Raw genomic sequence first — 14802 nt, 5'->3', positions numbered from 1 at the left:
AATTAGATACTGATGATAATGACATGGCTTTGCAAATATACTAAAAACCACTTAATTGTATACCTTAAAACAGTGAATTGCATGCTACGTGAATTTTATTTTAATTTTTAACAGACTAAGTAGTAACAAATATCTGGTGCACAGATTACAAATACTCTCTTCTATGTCCATGGGAGACATCACTAACTTCTCCCAACAGTCCACTTTCCTAAGCCTGACACTGCTTCCTATTTGTTCTCAATATAGTAATTGATGCAGGTCAACAAATCACTTAGAGAATCTGTGTTGATACCTACTAGTTATCCTTGGATGAGTTTTTCTCTAAAGCATCTTCCAACCCAAGAATATAACTACAGCATGAATCTGTACTGGAATTCCATATAACTCCAGAGTACATGTTTAATTAAGATGACTATTAACCTGGAAAACGCAAGGTAATGGTGAAATTTCTCAATGCTAGAGTTTCCAGTGAACCATAAAATGTCCAATATCGTGCTCGGAACAGTGAGGATGTATAAAAAAAAATGTACCGTACGTCTTTGATTCTTTTATATCTTATGTTATTTTTGCAGCAACCCATTTGCTCCGTTTGTAGTTCAGGAGATGAAAGGTAAATCACACTTTTAAGTTGGAAGCACAATGTAAATAAATGTAATTCTGCATTTAGGGTACCATCAGAGGAAGACCTATGAGCCCACAGGGCAGCCCTTCTGATTACTTTCCACAAAACACTCTTTCTATACTGGCTCTATCCATAATTGCTTCTTCCAGCAAACATTCTATAGTTGCTGGAAATGCTTTGCCCCGTGTCGCTCAATTAAAACAGTTTCACTTCATTATTTTCTCACCAACATATTTTCTGCCATCTACATGCATTCGCCTCCTTTACCACCCATGCCTTCTCTATTACATTATCTTTGTTTGTCTTCCAGGTATTTGAGAGATCATACTTGACATAGACTAAAGTAAAATATAAAGACAAAGAACTTAAGAAGGACTTCTTGAGTCTTCAAAAAGGAAGGATGTTAGCATTTGGAAAATGGCCCGTGATAACTGTAGCTGGGTTATGTGCTTTGCATTACAGTCTCTTATCCACCTTCTAAATGGATTATTGAACTAAGGTCGGAATCACCTAATGTGAAATCCAAGTGTTTCCATTTCCCCATATTTAAGTGGAAACCAATAAAATTGCATGGCATTAGAGTAAACCCAAAAGAATCCATTATTATTGACCACAGGGGGTGCAAATTGCATAGATAAGATGAGATTTGGAGTATAATAGCCAAGGAGGCAATTACACATTCAAAACATAATATTCACAAAGTCTTTAACAGCACTCTGCAAAGCAAGGCCATGTGGCCAAGAAGGCTAAAGACTCTTGTTTCTCTCATGGATTTTTCTCCTCTTTATTGAAAGCTAAGATTAAAATATATACATATATACATATATATTTCAACATATAATTTTGAAAACACTACACATTCCTTGTGTGCAAGGTCTACATTCCTCAGAGGGAAATATTCTAATTCATGCATGGTATCGATCACTTAGAATGTATACCCCGGTGTGTTTGGCTATTAGGATTGCCACTATAAATGCCACTAAGACAGTCACTGCCCTCAAGTATCTTAAGAGATGTGTTTCTGTAACGGGGTATGGGAGTGTCACATGTCTTCAACCATCCATTACGCAAGCAAGGCACAGGCTTCTTTTCATTTTCACTCTATAACTGAAGCAGACTTAATATATCAGCAAATCATTTAAAGAAAAACTGTTTTTCCTCTGTTAAAAATAATAGCATACAGGGTTTGCCACAACTTATGAAAACAAATCTAAATAGCACCACCACCTTTGTGAATAGGAAGCAGCCAACTCAAAATTTCCTTATTAATAGGGATGAAGCGCATGGTCTGTGCTGGTGAACAGGCCCGGTTCAGAGCTGGTGTTGGCTGGTTTTCCTCCGGAGTGCTCCATCTAAGCCAGTGCCTTCACCTTGCTACTAACGCCAACAAATCAGTGTCTCCTTGAATGCCAGGGTGTGTCCTCCAAGACTTTATCATGTCTAATCTTTTATAAGCTCTTCATAAGCTCCTTTTTGGACTTCTTATTTTTTGTACATCGCTACATCTTTCATTAATCCGACTTGTTTCTCTACCAGAAATTCTGTTAACGTGTATTGTGATTATACACATTATAGAAATGCAGCTAGCCTGACAGAATGATGAAGCCTTCAGGCGCTGAAATGAAGTCTCATATATTTGACTAGACAGGATGAACGAATTCTTCTTTTTTTATTTTTAAACAATGAAACCAACAGAAAGGAATCAACTACCTCTTCTCATTTTTTTTTTCCCATAACCATGTGGCTTTTCCAGCATTTGGATCACCTTGAAAAACCCAGTGTCTGTAGAATTCATTCTGTCCTCATCTAATATGTGAGGAGTGGCAATAAATATTGAAGTAGAGATAATTATTTATAGTTAAACTTTCAAATAACTTCCTGTGCTGGTCCCTAAAATTACTAGCCGTTGCTATTTTACAGAGGTGATAAATTTACTATCACTGAGCCAGAATTGCTATTTTTCCTTCTTATCCTTTCCACCAACCTAAATCTTAATGACTTTTAAGAACTACTCAATTTCTATCCTTACAAAGAGCTACTTCTGATCATTTTAGTTCTCATCAGAAGTGTAGTGATTTATAGCTTTAGCTCTGGAGGCAGACAGACCTGGACGGAAGCCCTGATTTCCTCTTTCACTAGCCGTGTGATGTTGGCAAGTTGATTAACATTTCTCATCTCAGTTTCCTCACATGAACGATGAGGATTCTCTCCACTTACTTTTCATAGCGTTGAACATAGAGGGTGCACGGCTGACGTGGAGTACTCGGATTATCACTGCACTGCGATCGTCCCAATGCTTACACTCAAACTATATTGCTTCACTCCTATCACTCTTTAGGCCTTCTGGTTTTTTTTTTTTTTTTTAATTCTGCATACATTTGTACTTTATTTAACTATTTTTTGACATCATCAAAGTCAGGAACCGAATTTATGTATGTATTTGTTGTGTAGAGGGTATAAGTGATTGGGCAATAAATAGGATCAGGAATCTGGTTACTATGAAGAGATATCCTTTCACAGTAAATTAAAAGGCACTTTTTGACTAGAAGAATGAGAAAGATAGGGCGAGGGAGAGAGAGAGAGGAAAGAAGGGAGGGAGGGAGGTGGAGAGGGAGAGAAGGGGGAAAAGAAACAGAGGCACTTGCGTGTACATACACACATACGAAAAACAAAAGAAAAGATGACTAAAAGTACTGCATTTCCCTTCCTTGGAAAAATAGACTGAGCTGTAGGTTTTACAGTGTGTGAAGAAGGTCATGTCATCCGAAGGATTCTGTGAATAAAATTCAGTTTATAAATCTCAGAAGCAGAGAAAGAACAGCAAACTTGGAATTCACCCTGCGTTAGGGTGACTGTGGCAGACTGTAAGGTAGTCAGAACACTACCCTTTCCTTTATCTCACACCAAGGTAGTTAGAATATTAATGTTACCATTATCTAGTCACCACAATTAATAATTGTAGAAAGAGAATTTATGCTTACACACCCACTAAATTAATGTTCTTTAAAAACGTCAAATGCATAAATGTGATTGTGTGATAAAATTACCAGTTTGGTCAATTAGTTCATAAAGTCATTTCCACTCACTTTCTGTGTATGTGTGTATTGTACAGAGTCAAAGCTGGAATTCAAACACTGTATTTTCTCATGATATCAATACACAAAAAAATCATTTTTTATGTTCTTGTTTTAGTTTCCTTAAAATCTGCAGGAGAAGAAAAACAAAACAAACAAACAGAAAAGCTCAAGTTAAATTGCTCATATATTTTCGATTTCCACTTTGAGTTTTTGCAGGAAGGACCCATTTCAACAATGAGATTATAGCCATATTTTTTTAGTCCAGAAGTCCATTTTTTTTCAGTGAGATGATACCATCTTGATCTTAGAGCCCAATGCTGTGGATTTTTTTTTTTTTTTTGTATCCCTTTCATCCTTGTCTGAAGGACTTTCGAATTTCAAAATAACCTCAACCTCATATTTGGTTAAGTAATACTTGTTTGGCCCTTAGGAAAGTTATCTACTAACTTCCATCATTCAAAAAAATATTGATGGAGACCTTACTATGAGCCTTGAACTATTCTAGGATACCAGATATATCAATCAACAAAAGATCCAAGTAATAATAGAGCTTATATTCTAGCAGGAGCAGATTCATAATAAACAATAAACATGGTAAACAAACTATAGTATTTGTTAAAACTTAAGTGTTATGGAAAGAGAAAAGTAGAGTAAGTTAAGAGGCACATAACAGTTGTAATTTTAAATCGGTAGTCAGTGAAGGGCCTTATTGTGAAGTTTAATTTGAGCTCAGACTTGAAGACACTGAAAGGTGAGTCCAGTGGATTATCTGGGAAGAACATTCCTAGCAGAGGATTAACACCAGAGCAGAAGCCTGAAAGCAAAGCATACTGGAATTTTCAAAAGGCAACAAGGAAGACCGTGTCTAAAACAGATTAGACAAGGGGGTGAATAGTAGAAAGTGTGACCAGAGTGGCAAGGGGTTGCCATGTGAAATTTGTAGGGCATTGCAATGAATTTGACGATATATCCATACAGGTCCTTGTCGATTGAATTCCTTAATTTTAATGGTGAGCTCCGTCCCATGCCAAGACATGTTGTGTATAAATGAAGACCCAGTAGGGAAGGTGCAGTTGCAGAAGAGGTAATAGTTTTCTTCTACATTGTTAGTCAGTATTTTTCCTCTTATGTGGCCTGTACTTTAGAGGGTTACTTATCTTTAGTGAACTAGGTGGATTCAGATTGATCACAGAGGGGAGAAAGCACACAGTCTTTTGCCAGTATGTGCTTAGAGGAAAAAGAAAAGTTTCAGAAAAAGGAGAAAAGGGGATTTCTGTTGTATCTAAGTGATTTCCATCACAGTTTACTAGGGTAAAGGGCTTCATATATGTTTGAGAGAAATGAGGGAAAACAAGCGTAATTTTGCTGTCAGAGTATATCCTGCTATAACCCTCAAGAAAAAAAGATAGAGGAAGGGTCTTGGCTTTTATCTCAGCATATATTCTTAGTTTCATGATAACGTTAATAAAAAACTCTTGCATCACTTAGATCTATAGCAATCAACCCACACTGTAGGAGGTAATCACGGTGAGGTTTGCTGTGAGGATACGAGATAAGCACGAGCTATGCAAGATGACTAGCATATTAGACTTCCAATGGCATAGGAGACTATTATGTCAATGGTTACTTTCCCCTGGAAGCTATTTTCAGATTCTACCTTCCAAACTTTCTCCTCCGTCTTTCCTGTATTCTGTTTCCTAGACCCTCTCCGCTGGATGTCAGTGTTATTTACACTTGGTTCAGTTCTATGCACAACAATCAAAAGTGCCGATCCCATAACTGGACTCCAGCCTGGGTAGGAACAATATTGTTCTTCTCTTCTCCATCCCCATCACAATTCTACCAAGGAAGACTAGAATTTATTTTAAGATAGTTAACTGAGGGGCACCTGGGTGCCTTAGTTCGGTTAAGCATCCAATGCCTGGTTTTGACTCAGGTCATGACCTCAGGGTCGTGAGATCAAGCCCTGTGTCAGGGTGGGAAGGTGGGGGGTAACTCTGCACTCGGTGGAGAGTCTGCTTCTCTCTCTCTGCCCCTGCCCCTGCTCACACTTGCTCACACACTCTCTCTAATATAAAATAAATAAGGAAAGAAAAAAATCTTTAAAAATATATATATGGTTATAGTTACTCATTAAATCAATTTGGTCAATTCAGAGAGGAAAGTTTGGGATGCCTGGGTAGCTCAGTGGTTGAGTGTTGGCCTTCGGCTCAGGGTGAGATCCTGAGCTCCAGGATCAAGTTGCGCATTGGGCTCCTTGCAGGGAGCCTGCTTCTCTATCTGTGTCTCTTCCTCTTTCTCTCTGTCCCTCATGAATAAATAAATAAAATCTTTAAAAGAAAATTTAGACAGCAAAGTTAGAGGATGCTAATTAAAGAAACACCAGAATCACTTTCCTCAACTGACATGTTTACATCTTGATAAATTTGCCATTCTCTACTTCACTTGGGCAGAATATTAAAATGACAATAAACACACAAACTTATTCATTTTTTTTTAATTCACCAATCACTTGTTGAACACTGACTAGGTCCTAGACATTGTCCTAGGTATGGGATATATTAATGTACAAGTTAAAGAATGTCCTTGCTTCATGAAGTTTCCTTCCGATACTGAAAAAAAAGAATAATAAGTCAACTAATCTTCAGCATTAATAGGCATCATGAGGAAAATGTCAGTAACTTAGAAGATGATGGCTGAAGGGGGGAGAGGATTGAGTGGACCTCTTCAGATGGGGTGCTCAGGAAGTCTCGCCTTGTCTGCCCGTGTCCTTGAACCTTGAAGACACAGAAGATCCAGCCACATGTAGAATGGGGGAAATAGTAGTCCAGAAAAAAGTTAGGAAAAAAAAAAAAAAAAGAACATCTTGAGATTGAAGAGTCCTTGGAGTGTTGATGAAGATGGAAATGTCAGTGTGGTTGACTTGGTGGAGGCGGGGGTCAGAATATACTTGGGATAAAAGGAGAGTAGAAGGTCGAGTTTTAATCATAAAGCACATGGTAACACAATGCTTCACTGTAGAAATCAAGCACAAATATATAGAAGAAACTAAAAGTGAGAAAAAAAATGAAAGAGAAAAGGAGGAAACAACCATGGAGAGAACTAATAGGATTTCAACAGATATTCCAGTTTCTGTCTCAGTATTTTGATATTTCTGTTCTCTAATTCAAATTATATTTTTTCCATTTCTGCTACCTCTTTCATTGTATGCAATTTGGTGATCAAAGACTCCTCGCATGTTCCCTCCCACATTCTAACTGTTCTACGCCTCTACATTTTGCACATCCATGAGACACAGAGCTTCTTAACTCTCCTCAGGATCTCCTAGTTTAACACTGTAAATATGGAGTACCAGTCACGTACCAGGCCTAAGCTGAGTTGCTTGGGCCCTAAAAATGTGTAAGACAGGGGTGCCTGGGTCAGTCAGTTAACCATTTGACTCTTGATTTCCACTCAGGTCATGATCTCAGGGTCTTAAGATCAAGCCTTGGGTGAGGTTCCAAACTGACTGTTGAGTCACCTTGAGATTGTCTCTCTACCCTCTCCTTCTTGTCCCCACATGCTATAAATTAATTAATTAATTAATAATTTTTTTAAAATGTGTGAGACACCATCCCTCCCTTTAGAAGCCTGATGTCTACTTATATTTATCTCTTTCTTACAGGCATAACCCTTGCTTCAGACTCTACCGATCTTAGAATGAGTTAGTGGCCTGGGCTTCACATCTCTCTGATTTCGGCCGAAAGGATGGGCAAAGATGGTATTGGCTTTATCAGATCATTAAGGACATAATTATACTGTCAGAGTTGTGAGGGAGAAAACTCTAGATAGGCATGGACTTTATCAACATATGACATCCAAATAAAATATGAAAACTATTATAATAAAATAGTTGATTTAATCTGTCACTTATTTTTACTAGTTCCTTTTGGACTTGTCTCTGAAGAATGTTTATTTTCCTTAGATAGTTACTATAGAGCCAGGGCAATAATGGGAAAGGACAGAAAGATTTTATATATTAGGCTTGAAATTTCAGGACTACGTACTCTGCCTTCCAGATACTCACAATTTTGATCTTACAGAGAGAGTGTAGCATTCGATATTCTTTTAAGCTGAAGGTTGTTCACCCCCTCACTCCATCCTTGCTTTCAGCATTATAAGATTTTCTAAGTAATAAAAAGTGAGATGACAGGATCATAAATTCTAAGATGTAGAAAGGCTCTTAAAGGTCGTATTGCCTACGTTTTAAGAGTTGGATGAATATCTTCTATACCATAAAAATTCAACATACTTGGCTTAATGTTGGCCAAAAAATGGGTGATCAAATTTCACTCTTACAACTTGTGCTGGAAGTCAGTCACTAGACAAATGGCTTCTCTGAGAACTATTAAATTGTTTTAATGTGGTCCTTATCCACATGTCGCCAGCATGATATAATCACCATGACAGCTTTGTTCTAAAATTTCTGGGTAATGCAATCTAACATAAACAAAACGTCAGACACTGACTATAAATTGTAGGCTATAGGAAGATAATCCTACCCCAAATCTTTTTTTTTTAAGTTAGAAATAATACCGTTCTTTAAAAGATAAATGGGGAGATCAATATATAACTGGGCAGTCACTAATCTACTTTCTATCTCTATGGATTTTCCTATTTTGGACATTTAATATAAATGGATCACACGGTATGTGGTTGTCGAGTGGTGTGGTCCGATGAGAGATGAAATGATTACTCAGAGTCCAATATTTTGGAACAAAGAGAGGCCCGAGGGGCTACACCACCAGGTGCTGCCAAGCAGTGCAGGCACTGAGATGAGGCCCTGGGTCTGGGTTGGCTCCTGGTTTTATTATCATAGAATGAAAAGTATGTGGAAACAAGGGAGGAAAAACAACTCAAGAAACCAATCATGGCGGGGAGGGGGGGGACAGCAGGGAATCTGCACGCGTCTCAGGGGAGCATACCCCAGGGGGCTGCAGGGGACCAGAGAACTGGCCTCAGCAGGCCTGGGGACCTTATCCACCATCACTGCTGTCTTCAGCACGGACCGATGGCAGGAATTACTGGCTCTGCCACACTCACAGAGCTGGTGCCATTTATGCTTGTGCCTCTTACTGTGGCTTTGACCCGCTGAGGTCTTGCTCTTCCACATGTGGTCTTGTGTCAATGGCTTCTTTCACTTGGCTTAATGTTTTAAAGGCTTATCCTTGTATCGTAGATCAGTGTTTCAGTCCTTTTGTTATCAAATAATATTTTATCCAATACTATTCCACTGTGTGCTTATATTCTGTTTTATTTATCCATTTATCAGTGGATAGACACTTTGGTTGTTTCCTCTTTCTGGCTATTATGAGTAATATTGCTATAAACATGTATGTGCGTGTTTCCTTGTGGGCACATGTTTCCATCTATCTCAGGTACACACCTAGGAGTGTTTTCATTTATCTTGAGTATATACCTAGGAATTGCTGGGAAATGGAATAAGTCTATGTTTAATCAGTTAAGGAACTGCCAGATTGGTTTCCAAAACTCCCACATCAGTTTATGTTCCCAACTGCAAAGAATGAGAATCTTCTAATTTTTCCACATCCTTACCAACAATGATTATTTTTCAGTCTCTTAAATTCTGTGGCTTTAGAGACAAGCTTTGGGACTGAATTAATGCTTTATTATTATTTGATTCACAAAAGTTGCTTTCTGTAAGGACAATCACAGGCAATTAGGATCTTGTGTGTGTGCCTGTGTGTGTTTCAATTTAGATGCAAAAAGACAAAGACAAATTGACACAAAGGAGCCATAGCCCCACCTCCCAGAAAAACTTTGAGGATGTCAGTGATGAGTTTTTAAAGAAAATAGAAAATTACACTATGAAAAGTAAGTGAAAGCCCTCCTATCAAATATCAGTACTTTTATCTCAAAAGCATTCCCTATTAACATTTAGTTTTTTTTTGCTTTCAGAAGCTTTCTGGTGTGTATACAACATGTATACGTAACACAGTCACAAGCACATACCTGTGTTTTTCTCTTTTTGTACAAAACAGATCATGCTTTGCATATTCTAATTTCCTTTTTTTTGACTCAGTAATATTTCTTCAAATTGATATTTTAAATCAATACAGAATGACCCAGATCACGTTAAGCAGCTAAATAGCCATTCATTGTAAGACTATATCATATTTGATTTAACCTATTATATGTTGATGGACATCTTGGTTGTTTTAAATGGTTTATTGAAACAAAGACTGTGACAAGAAAATCCTTGTGCCTATGTCCTGGTCACTGTTTGAGAATATATCTGAAGAAGAAATTTCTTTCAGGGGGAATTGGCAGGCAAAAAGATATGAGGGTTTTAATTGTAGATACATAAAACTAAATTCTTCGTCCACATACATTGTCTCAATTTACAGTCCAACTAAAAGCTTCCCACACCCTTCCTTTCCCACATATCAAGAGATCTTTGTGAAGTTTGTAGCTAGCTTTTAGAGGTTTATGGAACCTGCAGTAACACATACTGAACAGGAAATAGTGATACTTCTATAACGGAAAAAAAAATGGGAGCAAATCCTCTGTTTTTAGGGGGTTTTTTGGTGTTAAGATGTATAAGTTCTTTATATATTTGAGATATTAGCCCCTTACTGAAGGTATCGTTTGCAACTATCTTCTCCCATTCAGTAGGCTGCCTTTTTTGTCATTTTCCTTCGTGGTGCGAAACCTTTTTATTTTGATGTAGTCCCAACAGTTTGGTTTTGCTTTTGTTTCCCTTTGCCTTCGGAGACATATCTTGAAAAATGTTGGTACGACTGATGGCAAATAAATTACTACCATATGATTTTACTGATATGTGGAATCCAAAAACAAACAAACAAACAAACAAACAAACAAACAAACAAAAAACAACACTAAACACAGGAGTGAAGAAACAAAAGGTGAAATCACACCTATAAGTACAGGGAACAAAGTGGTGGCGGCCAGAGGATAGAGGAGTGGGATTATGGGCAAAATGCACAAAGGGACATGGGAGCTACAGGCTTCCAGTTATGGAATGAGTAAGTCACCGGAATAAAAGGCACAGCCCAGGGAACATAGTCAATGACACTGTGATAGCATTTTGCATGGTAGCAGATGGGAGCTATACCAGTGGTGAGCAAAGCTTACATTTAGAGATGCTGAGTCACTAGGTTGTACACCTGAAACTCATATAGACTGTATGTCAACTATACTCAAATGTTTTTAAAAAAATAATTAAATTAAAAATACAAAAATTTAAAAATAGGAGCAGAAAGGTAAAAACGCCAGAGTAAAGGCTTTTATTAAATTTGACTCGAGAACAAGAGGAATTTACAATTTTCATTTAATGTCTTCATAAGATTTGTGGATTAATCAGGAGTGAGTAATTTATCTTCTATTTTGACTTTTAGTTCTACACTTTGTTAAATTATTTTCGAGCTCCAGCTGATTCGCACGTTGACCCAAAAACACTTCCATGGATTAAACAGCCATTCCCCAAATAAGTGTCTTTCCATAATTGAAGTGCGTTAAAGGGTTAGGCAGTCAACCCAGAAATACGAGGAAAGAGCCATGGTGAATACAATAAATGCACATCTGGGGAATTAGACTTCCCACCCAGGTGAGTAACCCTAGTAAGTCCCTTTTCCCGCTGGTCCTCAATTTGTCTATTAGAAGACATAGTTGATTCCCATGACTCCTTGTTCTTACTATGAATCTCACACTGAGAAAGGATATTCAGAATTAGACTTTTCAGCCACAGAGAACTGCCCTGTGTACTCACCAGCCCTACTGCCACCACTGCCACCACCGTCATCTTTTATATATAAATTAAACGTAAGACTGTACTGCCTTTGATGGTACAAAGGGCTGGCTTTCCACCGAGGGCTGGCTTCTTGACAAGATTTCCACTATACACGGATTTCGATCCTTCTAACATCTCATAAGATATTCTCTCTCGCTCTTTGTCTCTTTTATGGGGTGTGGGGAACTAACACATTAGGAGCCATACTTCTAAAGATGATGGAGGTGGTATTACAACTTGGGTCTATCTGACTTTGATTCCTTGAAAATCTGGAGCGTGTTGAGATCCCACCTCACCGATCTCTGTTCTGCATCAAAAATCAACCCAAAAGTTTCAGAACATGTGTCTACTCATATGAGGACCTGTCCTCCCCAGCTCTTCAAGAATTTAATAGGTAGTGATTCAGCAAATTTAGGAATGGAAGAGAGATACGTAGTCACAGACATCTAGCAAAATTAGCTGGGGTGGCTCTAGTCCACATTTCTCAGGGGTGTGAGTTGGCCTCCATGTAAGAACCAAAATATGCAGGAGCCTTTTCTTCAGCCAGAAGAAATAAAACTTAGGGAAGATTTCCCCACTTGTTCAATGTATCCTTTCACCTTCTGCTTTATATCACAAGTGACAGGGAGGCATATTTGCTTGTGATCAAATAAAATTATGTCCTGGGCTGGTTAATCTGGGGGGGCTTGTTACTCAGATGTTACATTATATTATTTATCAGGTATGTTATTTATCTTTCCAGGAATTACTATTGATGGGATAGGGATAATTTAAGTGGAAGGTCTATAATTTAACTTCTCATACCAATATCCCTTTCTCACTGCCTTTTCATGTCTCACCCTTATTTTGCTAGTCTCTTGATTTATGTTTTCTTGCAAACATTGCAATTTATTACACTGTGAAGCAACTGTCCGTGTTACTTATGTTACGTACTCAGAATTATTGTCTTTTAAAAATCATTATTCAGGGAAAATGTAACCTGTTTTGTTCCCCGACGACCTTTTTAAATGGTAGTTTTTAAACTTTCCTGTTTCAATTTTATTCTGCCTCTTAAACATGTTAAGCTTAGTTAATAAGGCAACTTTATCAGAAGAGCTTCCAGTATCACAGATAAACTCAACACACTCTAGGAATTTTGTACAATACTCCTAGAGATCTTCCAACTATCTGGCATCCTGTCGTGATGTGTCACTCACTTGAGTAGATGTAACAAGGCCGCACGTGCAAATATCAAGTGAATCTTTTAAAAAAAAGAACTCTGACAAGCAGTTCATAATTACCAAATGTCAGATAAGGTTTACATGTAATCTACATTTGGTGCTAAAATCTGAAAAATTAAATGAATGCAAAATGATAAGTTCACATAATATGCAGTTAAAATGTTCACCTCTGAGAGTAACAATAATGCGTACAAATGTGCATGTCAAAGAAATGTAAATAAATGTATATGGAGGCATTATTTTTACACTAACAGATTGGAAACAAATATATAATTATAGTACCCATTGCTAGCAAGATGCAGCAAAACTGGGGCATAACTATACTACTTAAGGCATTGTAAAGTGGCAAAGTTAAAAAAAAAAAAACAAGGTAATATGTAACCATGCTTCTTTTTTTATTTTTAAAGGATTTTATTTATTTATTCATGAGAGACACACAGAGAGAGAGAGAGGCAGAGATCCAGGCAGGGGGAGAAACAGGCTCCATCCAGGGAGCCCGACATGGGACTCGATCCCGGGTCTCCAGGATCACACCCTGGGCCTAAGGCGGCACTAAACCACTGGGTCACCCAAGCTGCTCTGTAACCATGCTTCTAATTACATCATATTTCGTTCCCAGGGAATTATTTAATTAATTAATTTATTTATTTTTATTTTTTCCCCAGGGAATTTATTCAACAATTACAGCTCAATAGAAGGAGAGAGTTTAAAGCACAGAAGTGCTCACTAGTGTGTCATTATATTCACCCCCTATCATCTGTCAATCATTATTACATCAACCAAAAATTATTACATATGCTTTATCACACATGTTACATTAGTTCTCTGGGGCTCCCCTGCTTTCTTTTCTGCCCTGAGGTTGCCTGCTCCTCACCATCCTTCCCCACTGAACAAGGGTATAGAGCATCCCCAGACTTCCAGAACCAAGGGTTCTCGGCTGAGGAGGCTGTAGCCTCCTGGGCCTTTTTCTCCTTGTGTTTTTTTGGTTTCTTGCCAACTCTGGTCACCAACTCGTCCTCTCTGGGGTCTGGGTAGGTCTTCACTCTTGAGGAAGGGGGCATGGCCAAAGGCAGTAAGGACTTTCTCTTCTTTTTTCTTCTCCTCACCTTGGAACTCAGATGAACCAAGAACCTGCTTCCTGGGGCTGGACAACTTCTCTGTCCGTCCAGCACGTAACACAGTCTCAGGTTCTAGGCATTCCTCACAGAAGGTGCTGTGGCCCTGCTTTCCCTTCTTTTTCTTCACTAGAGACATCTCAGATGCCTGCTCTAGGACCACACTCTTCGAGGGGGATATGGGACAGATCTCTCTGAAATAGTTATCACTGTTTAAAACTGACCGGTTCTTCTTCTTCTTCTTCTTCTTCTTCTTCTTCTTCTTCTTCTTCTTCTTCTTCTTCTTCTTCTTCTTCTTCTTCTTCTTCTTCTTCTTCTTCTTCTTCTTCTTCTTCTTCTTCTTCTTCTTCTTCTTCTTCTTCTTCTTCTCCTCCTCCTCCTCCTCCTCCTCCTCCTCCTCCTCCTTCTCCTTCTCCTTCTTCTTTCTTCTTCTTTCTTCTTCCTTCTTCTTCTTCTTCTTCTTCTTCTTCTTCTTCTTCTTCTTCTTCTTCTTCTTCTTCTTCTTCTTCTTCTTCTTTTTTTCTCTGGGAGCCCAGGGTCTCCTTGGTGGGTTTTGGTGATCATTTCCATAGGCCAATCTTCCCCACCTCTCCCTTTCCAGAAGGTTTTTAATTTACTTTGCCCAGATGCATGAGAGAAATCACTGCCTATGGCGGCTACAGCCTTATGAAATGTATATCTTAAATAATAAGATTTGAAAGTTGAAAGGACTCCTTGATCTGTGGGCTGTAGAATGAATGCTGTGTTAGCAGGCATGAAAGTAATATTAATCTCACTGGACATCTCCATCAGAGCTCTTGGGTAACCAGGTGCATTGTGAGTGAGCAGAAATACTCCAAAAAAAAAAAAAAATTCTGAACAGTAGGTCTCAGTAACGGGCTTAAAATACTCAGAAAATCATTTTGTAAACAGATGTGCAGTCATCCAGGCTTATCAATTGGGCTAATTTCAATTAATA

This window comes from Vulpes vulpes, chromosome 11, assembly GCF_048418805.1.
Source record: "Vulpes vulpes isolate BD-2025 chromosome 11, VulVul3, whole genome shotgun sequence".
Classification (NCBI taxonomy): Eukaryota; Metazoa; Chordata; class Mammalia; order Carnivora; family Canidae; genus Vulpes; species Vulpes vulpes.
The sequence above is the reverse complement of the archived record's forward strand: the minus strand, read 5'-3'. Positions refer to the sequence as shown.